Genomic DNA, 13,270 nt, shown 5'->3' on the forward strand with positions numbered 1-13,270 from the left:
AGCTGGATACCTCTGACCCCAAGAGGCAAGCAAAAGGGCTTTCAATCTTCAACCTGAAGCCCTTGGCCATTAGCCTGATCTCCTAGGTTGCTTGAGACTGGAGTCATGAAAGAACTCAGGAGTCAGAAATGACTGGGAATTCCTCAATGCTTTGTGGAGTACAGCTTGGTGAGCATTCATCAGCTGGTGATACCCGCTGGAAAATCTAGGGCAATAAACTCTTGCCATTTGTGGGGGCAGCTGGCATACACTCCCTAGCACTGCTATTTCTATGAAAGTATACTGTGAGCTCTCTTCTCTTTCCAAGACATTTTCTTAGCTAGATCCTACCTTAAACTGTGGGTCATGATTTCAAATGGAGTTTCATGAACAGTAATTTGGCAACAGTAAAGAGTTTCTGAATGTGCAACAACCAAAATATTAATCCAAAATGAACTGTGTCATGAATCTGAGATGTTTCTGGTTCAGCTTGCCTGTGGTTGCATTTCTTGAGTGAAAAGGGGTCTCATAAGTTTAAGCCTTGGGCCGGAGTGAAAGCACAGCAGTGAGGTATTTGCCTTGCCTGTGGCCAACACAGGACAACCCCACTTCAAATTCCGGCATCCCATAGAGTCTCCCAAGCCTGCTTGAAGTGACTTCTGAGCGCAGAGCCAGGAGTAACCCCTGAGTGCCACCAACTGTGACCCAAAAACCAAAAAAAGAGTTTAATCCCTGGACAGGCTGTGCCTCAGAAATTCCATAGAACCATGTATACATAGGAGAAGGTCAAGATGAGGGATTATGTTTCAGGCCATCCAGAATCTCAAGGGCACCTGGACCAAAGAAAATATTAAGTTTCCTATTCTAGCTTAGAAATACTGGAATCCCTGAGGAAGCAGGATGAGAAGGGAGATGCTGGAAATGGAGTATCAAAACAGGGACAAAAGACATGGAACAGTCCCCTGGAGTTATTTTGGGTTTTTGAAAGAGAAAGCTCAGAACTCCCAAATAAAAAGAAATGCTCCGATATTCTATGTGGCTCAGAGCACAGGTAAAGTTGACCCCCTAGAACTGCAGGGGATCAGAGGAAAGACATCTCCTCTAGGGGCCTAAAATAGCAGCTGGGACCTTCCATTTCTGAATGAGAAATAGTGTGAAGTTATCAGCTCTCTTTTGACTAGTAAAATCCCAACCAAAATGCCTTTTTTTTTTTTTTGCCGGGATTCGAACCACTGTCCTTCTGCATGCAAGGCAAATATCATACCTCCATGCTATCTCTCCAGTCCCACCCCCAACCAAAATTCTAATGGACTTGTTAAATGAAAGTTGAAAAGCTGATTGGAAAGTATATCTGGAAGAAATATTCATCTAAGAATTCCACAGCAATTCTAAGGAAAATTATAAAACAAAGGAGATAAACACAATGTATCAACTGTATTCAAAAGTTACAGTATTAAATTGGTATTATTGGTATAAAGACTATAAACTTGGATGCCACAGAATAGATACCCAGAAACAGCCACCAGTATTTATGGGAGTTTTGAATCTGACAATAGTAGTATCTAAAGTCTCTGGGGACTGGGGTCCAAAAGATAGTACATTGGGTAGGGCTTTCCACAACTTGCTTTGCACAGTTGACACAGGTTTGATTTCCAGCTTCCTATATGGTCTCCTAAGCACCACTGGAGTAATTCCTGAGCACAGAGCCAGGAGTAACCCCTGAGCATTGCCAGGTGTGCACCCCCCCCATTATTTTTTAAATTCTGATGTGGGAGAGGATGGCCTATGGGATAATTTCTGGCAGCATATGAGCCTATTGGGTGGAGGGAATGCTTAACACCACACACACACACACACACACACACACCCCTCTTAAGAAGATAACACAGCAGTTTTCCAACATGATTTCTGGCACCACACACACACACACACACCACACCACACACACACACACCACACACACACACCACACACACACACACACACACACACACACACACACACACACACCACACACACACCACACACACACACACACACACACCTCTTAAGGAGATAACACAGCAGTTTTCCAACATGATTTCTGGCACTACACAGTCTCTGAGCATCACTGGTGCGAACCTGGCAGCCCCTAACATAACAGGGTCAGAGTAGCACTATATCCTCAGGGCCAAGCATTGAACCACCAGCCTGACTGGTCAAGTATCATCAGGAGAGGCCCCTGAGCCTCCAATCTTCCCACTACTTGGGAAGAACTATTCCCAGATAGTGAAATATTTTCTTTCTTCCGGGTCATACCCTACAGTGCTCTGAAGTTACTCCTGGCTGGATTCTGGAGACCTTATGTGGTGACAGGTATGGAACTCAAGGTTGGCCACATGCAAGGCAAGTACTATCATTGTACTATCACTCTAGTCCTCAAACATTCTTTAAAAGCCATAAAACAGGGGCCAGAGCAATAGCACAGGGGGTAGAGCATTTGCCTTGCATGTGGCCAACTGAAGTTTGATCCCTAGCATATGGTCCCCTGAGCCTACTAGGAATAATTTCTAAACACAGATCTGGAGTAATCTCTTAGTGCTGCTTGATATGGCCTAAAAAAATCCATAAAAAAAAAACAAGGCCATAAACAAGAGAACTAAGCCTTAGGGCAAATGATCAAAGGGTGAAGCACAGGCTTTGCAGATGGGGTCCAGGATGGATCCCCAGTACCACATGTTTACCTGAGTACTGCTAGAGGAACAATCTCTAATCACTGAACAGGAAGTAGTCCATGAATCCCTGAGCATCTCTGAATATGAACCCAAAATCAAAACCGAAAAGGAGAGAAGGGAGGCACTGGGTTATGGATAAGTGGCCCAGATCTGGGCCCTGATCCCACAGAAAAAAGACCAAACAAAATGAAAAACTTCCATATAAATCAAAGCACCACTGCTGGAGACCAGTCTGGCATGAAGGTGACTTCTGTCCAGGAGTAGACTGCAAGTGGAGATGTCTCTTCTGGCACTTCTCAGAAGTTAGGGCTCAAGAGGAAGCAAATGAAAAGCAGACAGTAGTTATTCTCTAGTAGCAAACACTTCCTCATCACCTCTGGTGCCTTGCAACCTAGCAAAAGTGTAAGTCATTGTAAAAGAGCCAGCTCAAAACAGGGATCAAAACATAGGGAAGGTGCCTAGGAAGAGATAAGGATGCATCAATTTGCATGCCCTGGGCAGCAAAGGGGAGCATTGTACCCTTCTGCACACTGAGGGCTGGGCAGCAAACCCCACCCCCAAACCTCATTTATCCATAGTCTTTTGGGAGGATATGCAGAAGAAGTGCCACCCTCTGTGAGACAAGGCAGTCCTTGATGGACCACAACTCTGCGGGAACAGGACCAACTTGGGATGATACCACAAGCTGACCAAGGGCAGTGATGGCAGTTGTGCCAAGATCCTAGCTGGATGGGTGATGTGCTCTGTCCACTGGAAGTCAGAACTAGAGGTCTTCCTTTGGCCTGGCAATCTGACTCTGCTTGGAGTCAGGAGGATATTCCAACCTCCAAAGTAAGGTGAAACCTTTCTGTCCTGGAGCCTCCACCTTCATGCAATGGGTGTCAATGGCTCAGCCATTATGCCCACATTTGCCAGCTGTGAGAGGACTCTGAGCCTGAAGGGTATCTGACTGCAATAAGGACAATAAAAACAACAAAAAAAGGACAATCAAGCCTTGGGTGTCTTCTGGGGTGCTCTGAGGCCATGCAATAAGCTGAACTGGGCATAGGGACATTCAAGGAGCCTAAAAGAAATGGGTAAGAGTGGGTGTGGTGGGTGTGGGTATATCTTAGCTGGGAGATAGGGACCATTTTCTAACAAGAATTAGAGGCTTCAATAAGAAATGAGGAGTACCAAGAAAAACAGGCTGACCATAACTGGGATGGAGCCTTAATCACGGAATCATATTCTAAGAAGCATGAAATAATGTTACAAGCCCCAAGCAAGCTTTCAGAGATATTTCTGAAGGTCATAGGCCAACGACAGAGGAGAACATAAGCATGGCTCAGAGAAGACTGAAGCAACGGAACCCTTAAGAAAAAATGTCAAAGAGATCAGAAGAAACCACTGACTTCTGGGAAATTAAAAATGCATTATAGGGTCCAAAGGAGAACACATGGGCAAGACATCTGCCTTGTACGCATCACCCAGGTTCAATCCCTGTCACATGGTCCCCTGAGCACCATCAGTAGTGATCCCTAAGCACTGTTAGATGGGCTTCCTCTTAACCCCCCCTCCCATTGAGTGCATGCCTTATATGCAAGAGGCTTGGGTTGGATCCCTGATACTGCATGATCCCTGAGCACCAATCAGAATGACCCCCAAGCACTGAGTTGATAATAGCCCCTAAGCATTATAGTGTGGCCCCCAGACAAAATACCTTATAGAGTTTAGATTCAAGATCTCTTAAAAAAATCAATCATAAAACTCATTATCAAATAAGCTACAACTCTTTGTTAAGCATTCAGATGAGTACCCCAGACCTATACTACCACCAACACATACCTAGAAAAACCTCTTAACCCTGCCTCTTAGCTTAAGGATGTCACAGACCTGAAGGATGTCATCCATCTGGCACAGATGACAGAATGTTTTCTGATATTCCAACAAAATTTTCCAGAAATCAGAGGATATTAACCAGTTCAAAATTCAGTTTTCCAAATGGAAAGGGTCCAGTTGGCCAACTCAGCTCCAATCAAGGGTAGCCTCTTTCTCCAAATTGAGGCACCTACTTCCAGCTGAAGAGCCAGGAGAAAGGAGGGGTTCTGAGAGACCCTGCTGGAAGGTTTGATTCTCCTCTCACATCAGGTTCAATAATCCAGAACCCATGACTTCCCCTGGGTTTCCAAACACAGAAAGGGCTGTTTCCCAGGGCTGCTTAACTGCTATCCTGCCCAACAGGTAAATTAATATTCAGCACTGACCTCTAGACGTCCCACACCCTTGGCAGATGGCAGTCTCGGCTGTTGCTATTAAGAAGCAGCCTCCCCCTGACAGACTGAGACCACATTGGGTTTTTCAAAAGAGCAATCTCCTGCTCCACTACCAAAGAACCTCAGACACCCTGGGGCCTGGAGAACAGACTCCAAGTGATAAATCAAAAAATCAATCTGGGGCCAGAGAGGTAGAACAGGGGTTAAGGTGCCTGCTTTGAGACTGGAGAGATAAGCTAGTATGGCAAGTAAAGCACTTGTCTTTTAAGCAGCCAAGTTGGGTGGGATGGCACTCCTTATGGTCTCCTGAGCCCTTCCAGGAGTGATCCCTGGGAGTGCAGATCCAGGATTAAGACCTGGGCAATGCTGGGTATGGGTTCCAAACAAATAATAATAAATTATACAGTTGTGTTAATTATATAAATAATAAGTAAAATAAAACAAATCTGGGATCTGGAGAGATAGCATGATGGTAGGACATTTACCCTTGCAGATGGCTGACCCAGGATGGACGGTGGTTCGAATCCTGGCATCCCATATGGTCCCCTGTGCCTGGCAGGAAAGATTTCTGAGCACAGAGCCAGGAGTAACCCCTGAGCACTACTGGGTGTGGTCCAAAAACCAAATAAATATACAAATAAACAAAATCTGGCCAAGCTGCCCACAGACCAGTAAAGAGAGGCAGGATTGTGCTCCTTTCTGTGTTAGATGAGAAAGGTCAGATGGGTGCCAGCACTGAGAGAGCCATCAAGTCCATTCCTGCAGCTTAGGAGGCATTACCATCCTAGAGGGAATCTGCTCTGCTTGAGGTCCTAAATCTGGGGTGCAGAGGCATGTCCTTCTGCCTATTCCAATTCCACATTGGTCTCCTTATTTTCCCAACAAGAAAGATAATGACGGGATGGTAACAGCCTGACTCAATGGCTACGACTGTGCTATCAACTCTGGATACTAAGGATTTCACTTATTCTTCCAAACCATCAAAGCAGGGAGCAGACATCCCATCTTCAGATAAGAAAACGGAGCCAGGAGAGGTCAAGTAGAGTTGCTTCAAGACACAGGCTAGTCTGGATTTGCACCTAGGTCTGATTTCAAAGTCTACATTTTTAACCTGTACAACGTGGTGGCCAAGTCACTGCCAGCCTTGGTTCTCACCAAACCTGGCTCTCATTAGGACTGCCTGGTGTAGAGTTGGCTGGTGGGAATCTCAAGCTGTTTGCTTCCCTGCATGACTCGGCTGTTTGACTCAGCTGTATTCTATAGCCCTGTATGTATTATGGGACCAACATTTATTTTCAACCTTCTCAGGTTTAGAATCAAGGAGGAAGAGTATTCTTTACTCCTTTCCTGGAAAGTTATTTGCAGGAGGTGGGGTTAGAAGTCACCACTACCCTTTAATTAATTAATTAATTAATTAATTAATTTTGCCACACCTGGTGGTGCTAAGAGATTAGTCCTAGCTCTGTGCTCAGAAATGACTTCTGGCAGGTTTGGGAGATGCCAGGGATTGAACCCAGGATGGTCGTGTGCAAGGCAAACACTCTACACACCATAGTATCACTCTGGCCCCCCCTTTATTTATTTACCAGTATTTTTATTTTTGGGTCACACTCGGAGGCACTCAATGGTTATTCCTGGCCCCTCCCTCTTTTATTATTTTTATGTTTAGTTTCCCATGTCTCTCTCCTCCTAATTCCCCATTCACAACACAGACCAGGGAGCTGGAGTATTAGCACAGTGATAAGTGTGGTAAGTGGTTTGCCTTGCACGTGGTGAATGACAAAGGACGAACCCGGGTTTGATCCCGGAATCCCATATGATCCTGAGCCTACCAGGAGTGATTTCTGAGCACAGAGCCATGAGTAACTCCTGAGTACTGAGTGTGACCCCCCAAAAAAACCCCACAATACAGGCCAGGTGGACATGTTTATGCGGTGGATTTACTGTGCCTCCTGTTTCTAGATAGTAAGTGTCAAGAACAGAGCCCATGTTAAGCTCCAGGAGGCCACCACTTCCGCCTTGGGACCAATGAGTTTCTAAGTGCAAGCAGAATAGCTAGAGCCCTATCCAAGGGTGTAGGGCAAGGTGGAGGCATGATTGGGGGCAGTGGGTATTAAGCCCAATCCAAAGTTACTGCCTTTTCTCCAGATCCTTGTCTGGTGGTAAAATTGATGGTGTAGGGAAGGAGACACAGCCCCACAAAGAGGTCGGGGGTACGGAAAAATAAGGACTGGCAGCAAGCAGAGAACATAATCTTACCTTCAGAGTTCCCTGTGCTATGACACCTGTGGACCAGGTATAAGAGAAGCCACATCAGACTCACAATTCAAGTGGATGAGGAAGTCAGTCCCAGAGACACAACTGCCTCCCAGAACAGACCTGAACTGCTGGTTACCAGACTCACCTGGGCACTGGGGATGCCACGGTGAGTGTCACTTTCACAGCATTAGTGCATGGGCAGGAAAGGACTGGAAACCAACCTGGGTTAGTGTTTAGCAGAAGGAAGAAAACACACACAGAGCATCCACTTCAATTTGTGTAGTGGGAAGAGGCCTCCTGAAGCCAGAGCAGGAAAAGTGAGGCCTGCGAATAGCATAGCACCAGGGGAGCATGTGAGGACCTGGGCTCCTGGAGCACCAGCAGAAGCCCCTCAGCTGGTGGTGAGTCACTTGTACGTTTAAGGGAAATAAACTAGTTGAAAAGAGTAAAAGTTTGAGTGTTAGGCAGGGGCTAGACCACTGGAAGGAGTTTGTCCCCATAGTGAAGGTTCTGATTTTTATTCAAAATGTGATGGGAATCAGGGTATGCATGTCATTAATGAGCATTTTTTAAAAGATCACTCTAGCTGCAGTGTGGAAAATGATTAGCTGGGTTAGGGGTGGTAGTAAGACCAGCAAGCAGTTGGTTAGGTGAAAATAGGGGTGAATGAAGACTCAGTCATCCAACCCTGGATTTTTGTGCAGGGAACCAGGGAGTTCTTCAACATTTAACCAGGACAGCAGGCATAATCAGCACTGGAAAAGCTCTGTCAATGTGTTCTATTCAGGACAGGTATAGAAGTGAAGTGTTTTTTCAGCATTCTGCTCTGCCCCAGCTCCCTTCTCCAAGAGAAGAAATCACACTTTTACTTGGTCCCAGGCATCAATCTGGCTTAGTGCCTCATGCTTGAGCATATGGTTTCTGTTGTAGAGTCTGGGCTATAGTTACAGCACATACAGGGACAACCCAAAACAGGAACTACGTGGTCCTGCTTTGGAGGATGGAAGGGACTATAAGAGTGGAAAACAGAAAGGAATGTAAAAGCACTAAGCTCCAAAGAGAAGCTTACTTTTATTCTTGGGAGGGGGGTTGGAAAATGCTCGGGGATGCTTAGGAATTAGGCCATACCTGGGTATGATCAGGGGTCACTCACTCTTGCTGGTGCTTGGAACCATATGTGTTGACAGGGTCAAACCTGCCTCCACCACTGCAAGGCAAGCACCTTGCAGCTCACCTCCCACTCCTGAATTATCTCTCTGGTCCCTGGTCAGGAATTCTTGACCTGGACCTTGCTGGGACCATGAAGCAGTGAGAGGGCCCAAACTACCCTCGGATTTGCAAACCGAGGCCTCCAAAGGCCAAGAACCTGTGCTTTATTTAGACCAGTGTTCCTCAACATTTTTATAACCTTGTTCCCTCCCTGTGAATCCCTGTCCTATGAGTTGGTCCCCAGTCTTGTGCTCATTTAAGTGATCTTTTTTTCAGTGGCCCTTGGAATATCCTCGGGTCCATAAAAGGTCATATTGTTCTGGTTGAGGAATGCTGCTTTAGAGCAATGATGTTCAACCATCTTCTAATTACAGCAAGAGAAAATAGGAGAAATTTCACAGACTGTTAAGGCAGAAAGAAAAAAATATCATTACTTAAAATAGTATTATTTGAATTTTTTTTTTTAATTTTCAATGGCTACATGTGCTTGAGGGACCATGTGGTGCTGGGCATTGAGCCTGGAACTTTTTGTTTTGGGGCCACACCCACAAACTCAGGTCAGGGGTTACTCCTGGCTCTGTGCTCAGAAATCACTCCTGGCAGGCTCAGGGGACCATATGCGATGCCAGGGAAGAGATATAACCCAGGTCAGCTGCATGCAAGGTAAACGTCCTATTTGTAGTGTTATCACTCTGGCCTAAGCCTGGGACTCTTGCATGCAAAGCATGCTCCTTTGAGCTATCTTTCTTCCCCTTAACTAAAATTTTTAATCAGATGGAATGTGAGTTAAGTGACTTAATCTAAGTTTTTGGTGTAGGCTTCGGGCCATTTTGAGGTGCTGGCACTGAGCAGTGGTTGGAGACACTGTTTCAGAGTGTGGTACTTCTCACACGAAAAGTGCATTAGAACCACCCAGATGGTCTGTTATACAAGTGGGCCCCAGCAGGTCAGGATTCAATTTTTCTGGGGTGAGGCCCCAAACTTTGTATCTTGGGGTGGGGGAAGGGGCAGATGCTAAAGCTCTTGGCTTTTTTTTTTTTTTTTTTTGGCTACAACCTGCAGTGCTCAGGCAGGGGGATGTGAGGGAGAACTATATGGAATGTTGGGGATCGAACCCAGGTCTGTCCTGGATTGTCTGCAAGCAAGGCAAACAAATGCCTTACCATTATGCTATCATTCCGGCCCCTAAAGTTCTTGTCTTAGTCCCATGGCCATGCTTTGAGAACATACTGAAGAGCAAGATCACATTACGATTCTCTCTTTTCAGACTAAAGTTCTAACAGATGCCACAGCCCTCTAAACCACCCCAAAGTCCCAAGGAATTTGAGATTTTATTTTTGGATGAAGCCCTTGGAGAGTGATAATCTGGACCTCCCCTTGGAGGTCAGGAAGCATCTGGGAAGTAGCAGTTTAGAGGACTCAGGAAAGGGCCTCCAAGCCACACTTGGAGCTGGAAACTACAGGGCTGGCCCTGGCTGACCCAATTACTGTTGAATTGTGAGATTTGGGGAGCTGGGCAAGCTAGGAGCTCTTCTAGAAACTGCAATCCTAGATCAATTCTCGTTGAGTCTGAAAGACTGGGGCTGATTCTGGGGGTAATAAAACCCCTAAATCTTGTGTGTGTGTGTGTGTGTGTATGTGTGTGTGTGTGTGTGTTAGTGTGTCCCAGGTTTCATGTAGGAGACCCAGGTTCAATTCCTGCCACCCCATATTATCCTGCGAACTACTGAGAGTGACCCCTCCCCCCAACAGATACAGAGCTGGGGGTGATAGGCTCAAGCACTTTCAGATGTGAGCATCCTCCGCACCCCCAAAGTCAAAATTCTGGGACTGGATTGTAACAGTGGGTAGGCTGATGTCTTGCATGTGGCTAGCCCAAATTCAATACCCAACATCACATATGGTCCCCCAAGCACAAGAGATATGGCCCCCAAAACAAAAATCAACAAAATCAACAACAAAAATCCAAATTTCACTACACAGAACTCAAGAGTTCATTCACAGAGCCCTTAGTCAAGTCACTGTGGTGAGGGCGGGGGGTATTTAGGCTGTGCTTTAAGCAAAAGCAGTGCTGAGAGGCCTTGGGACCTTTGCCAGCTTCCCTTAGACCTGCACTGAGTCAGTCATTCCCTCATGAAAGGGGAGGGGAGTGTGGGAATGAAAGTGGATTCATTCATGAATCAATCTCCCAAACAGGAAGTGTGACTTCTGAGCTATGATGAGAAATCTTCCTCTGCTACAGGGAACATTAACATTGGCTTTGCCATCTGGCTAAAGATATCATGAGGTGAGGCAACATCAAGGTCAGGGAGACCCTACAAGTTATGTGAAGAGGTGGCAGAATGTCTCAAAGAAAGGGAAACAGTCTCATGGCTGCAGCAGCCCAAATCAGCTTGTCTTGAATTCTGACAAAGAAAATGCAGTCATATGGGTGAGGGGTGAGTGGGGCCACATTCTAAATTTGTCTCACTTTCCTGATGTGCAAAATGGGGATAATATTAGTGCTTGTGTTACAGGATTGTAGTAAGATTTAAATGAAATAACCTAGGTAAAATGTTTGTCTTGGTAATTCATATATATATATATATATATGTATATATATATATTGGGTTTTGGATTACACCCAGTGATGCTCAGGGGTTACTCCTGGCTATGTGCTCAGAAATCGCTCCTGGTTTGGGGGACCATATGGGACATTGGGGAATCGGACTGCAGTCCATCCTAGGCTAGCGCAGGCAAGGCCTTACCGCTTGTGCTACCACTCTGGTCTGGTAATTTGTATATTTTAAGCACTCCATGCTACTTAAAAATATTTAAGTCCTCAGCTAGAGAGAGTACTAGGCAGTTGCCTTGCATATGCTAGCCTGGTTTGATTCTGGAGCCCCACCAGGAGAGACCTCTGGCACAGATCACAGCTGGTATGGGCCAAAAACCAAACAATATAAAATCAAGTCTAGCAGCTGGAGCAATAGTACACTATGTAGGGAATTTGCCTTGCACACAGCTGACATAGGTTCAATCTCTGGCATTCCATATGGTTCCCTGAGTACTGCCGGGAGTGATTCCTGAATGCAGAGAGCCAGGAGTAACATCTGAGCATTGCAAGGTGTGGCCCCAAAACTAAAGAACCCAAAAAAATCCCAGGCTAGGGATGTGCCTCAAACACGTTTGATATTTATGAGTGCTGAGTTCAAGCCCCATTATTAAAACAGTAACAAGTTAAAAAAAGGATAGATAGATACTATATAGGCTCATATGTTGAATCATTTTTTGTTAATGCCTCAGAAAAAAGAAATCAGAAGGGCCAGAGTGATAGTACAGTAAGTAGGATGTTTGCCTTGCATGCGCTGACCTGGGTTCAATCTCAGGCATCCCTTAAGGTCCCCAGAACCCTGCCAGGACTAAACCCTAAAGTAAGCCCTGAGCACTACCTGGTGTGGCCCAAATGTTAGCATAGAAGATAGCTCATGGATAAGGGTGCACGTGGAAGGACGTGATTTCAATCTCCAGCACTCTATAGCTCCTCAACACTGTATAGTTCGCATAGTTGGCCTGAGCGCTATTTAGGAGTGCCACCTGCAAACAAAAAAACCCAACCAGATTTGTGGTTACCACAGTTAAAAGGTAGGGTCTGGGAATAGGAGGAAAGTGCTTAAAAGGTATAGGCTTCCAGTTATATAAGTTCCAAGGTTATGTCCAACATAAGGACTTCACTATATTTTATATGTGAAAGCTGTTGGGTAGACCCTGAGAGTTCACACCGCATGGAAAAAACTTTTCTGTTTATTTTTGGGTTATACCTGGCAATGTTCTTCAGGGGTTACCCCTGGCTTTGCACTCAGAAATTACTCCTGGCAGTCCTTGGGGGGAACATATGGGCTTCTGGGGATCAAACCAAGTGCCTTCCCAGCTCTACTATCACTCCAACCTCAACTTTTTTTTAAATTGTATTTTTTATAATAATGTGTGCTAACTAAACTTCCTGTGGCAATCTTTCAAAGAATGTGTAAGTCACATCATTAAGCAGTATACCTTAAACTTATACTGTGGTATATCAACTATATCTGACAAAATTGAGACAAAATAATAGTAAACTTGAAAAACAGAACATTTCTTTAAAAGTGGGTGGCAGAGGCTGGAAATATAGTGGGTAGACCATTTGCCTTGCACAACGATCCTTGTCATCTTATATGGTCTCCCGAACACCACCAGGAGTAATTCCTGAGTGCAGAGCCAGGAGTAACCTGAGTACTGCTAGGTACCCCCCAAAATGGGTGGCAGTATAGATGAACACTTTGTATCATTGCCAGGTACAGATTGAGAAAGTGGAGCTAGGTTGGCACTACTGTCTTCCTCTAGGAGGCTGGGCGAAAGTTCTCCTCAGAGGGTCTGCGTTTAGTCAGGATTCCCAGGATGAATTATTCCCCGGGTTAATACCACAACCCTGCTGGGTGAAAAGTGAGATATCCTTCTCTTTGATTTGTCAAAGGGTTTGGGTCCAGACCTAGTGGTGCTCAAGCGCTACTCCCATATCTGAGTCACTTAGGAGTGACTCAGGGGCCACTGGGTGGGGGGGAGGGGTACCAGTTAGTGCCAGGGATCAAACCTGGGCCTCCTACTTGTAAAGTATGCATTCTTGTGCACTGAGCTCTATCTCCAGCCCAAATCTTCCATTTTTAAATACTGCAAAATCCAGTTTTGTAACACTTTTTCATAGCCAAGCTAAGTGCCAAATGGTTCAACTTGAACAATAAAAATGAACAAAAATCAACGTTGGTAAAAAAAATTAAATATTGGAATGTTGTTACTGGAAATACTTTTGGAGATATGCAATACTTAGACAAAATTCCCATTTTC

At 45.3% G+C, this 13,270-nt stretch overlaps 1 non-coding gene across 1 annotated transcript; it reads right to left on the reverse strand.

The window, feature by feature from the left end:
* Positions 1-6,825: 6,825 nt before the first annotated feature.
* On the reverse strand, positions 6,826-6,952 carry LOC126028822 (small nucleolar RNA SNORA51). The gene has a single exon (XR_007502526.1). It is a non-coding gene; the product is annotated as a small nucleolar RNA SNORA51 (small nucleolar RNA).
* Between the last annotated feature and the right edge of the window lie 6,318 nt (positions 6,953-13,270).

This window comes from Suncus etruscus, chromosome 14, assembly GCF_024139225.1.
Source record: "Suncus etruscus isolate mSunEtr1 chromosome 14, mSunEtr1.pri.cur, whole genome shotgun sequence".
NCBI classification, from domain to species: domain Eukaryota; kingdom Metazoa; phylum Chordata; class Mammalia; order Eulipotyphla; family Soricidae; genus Suncus; species Suncus etruscus.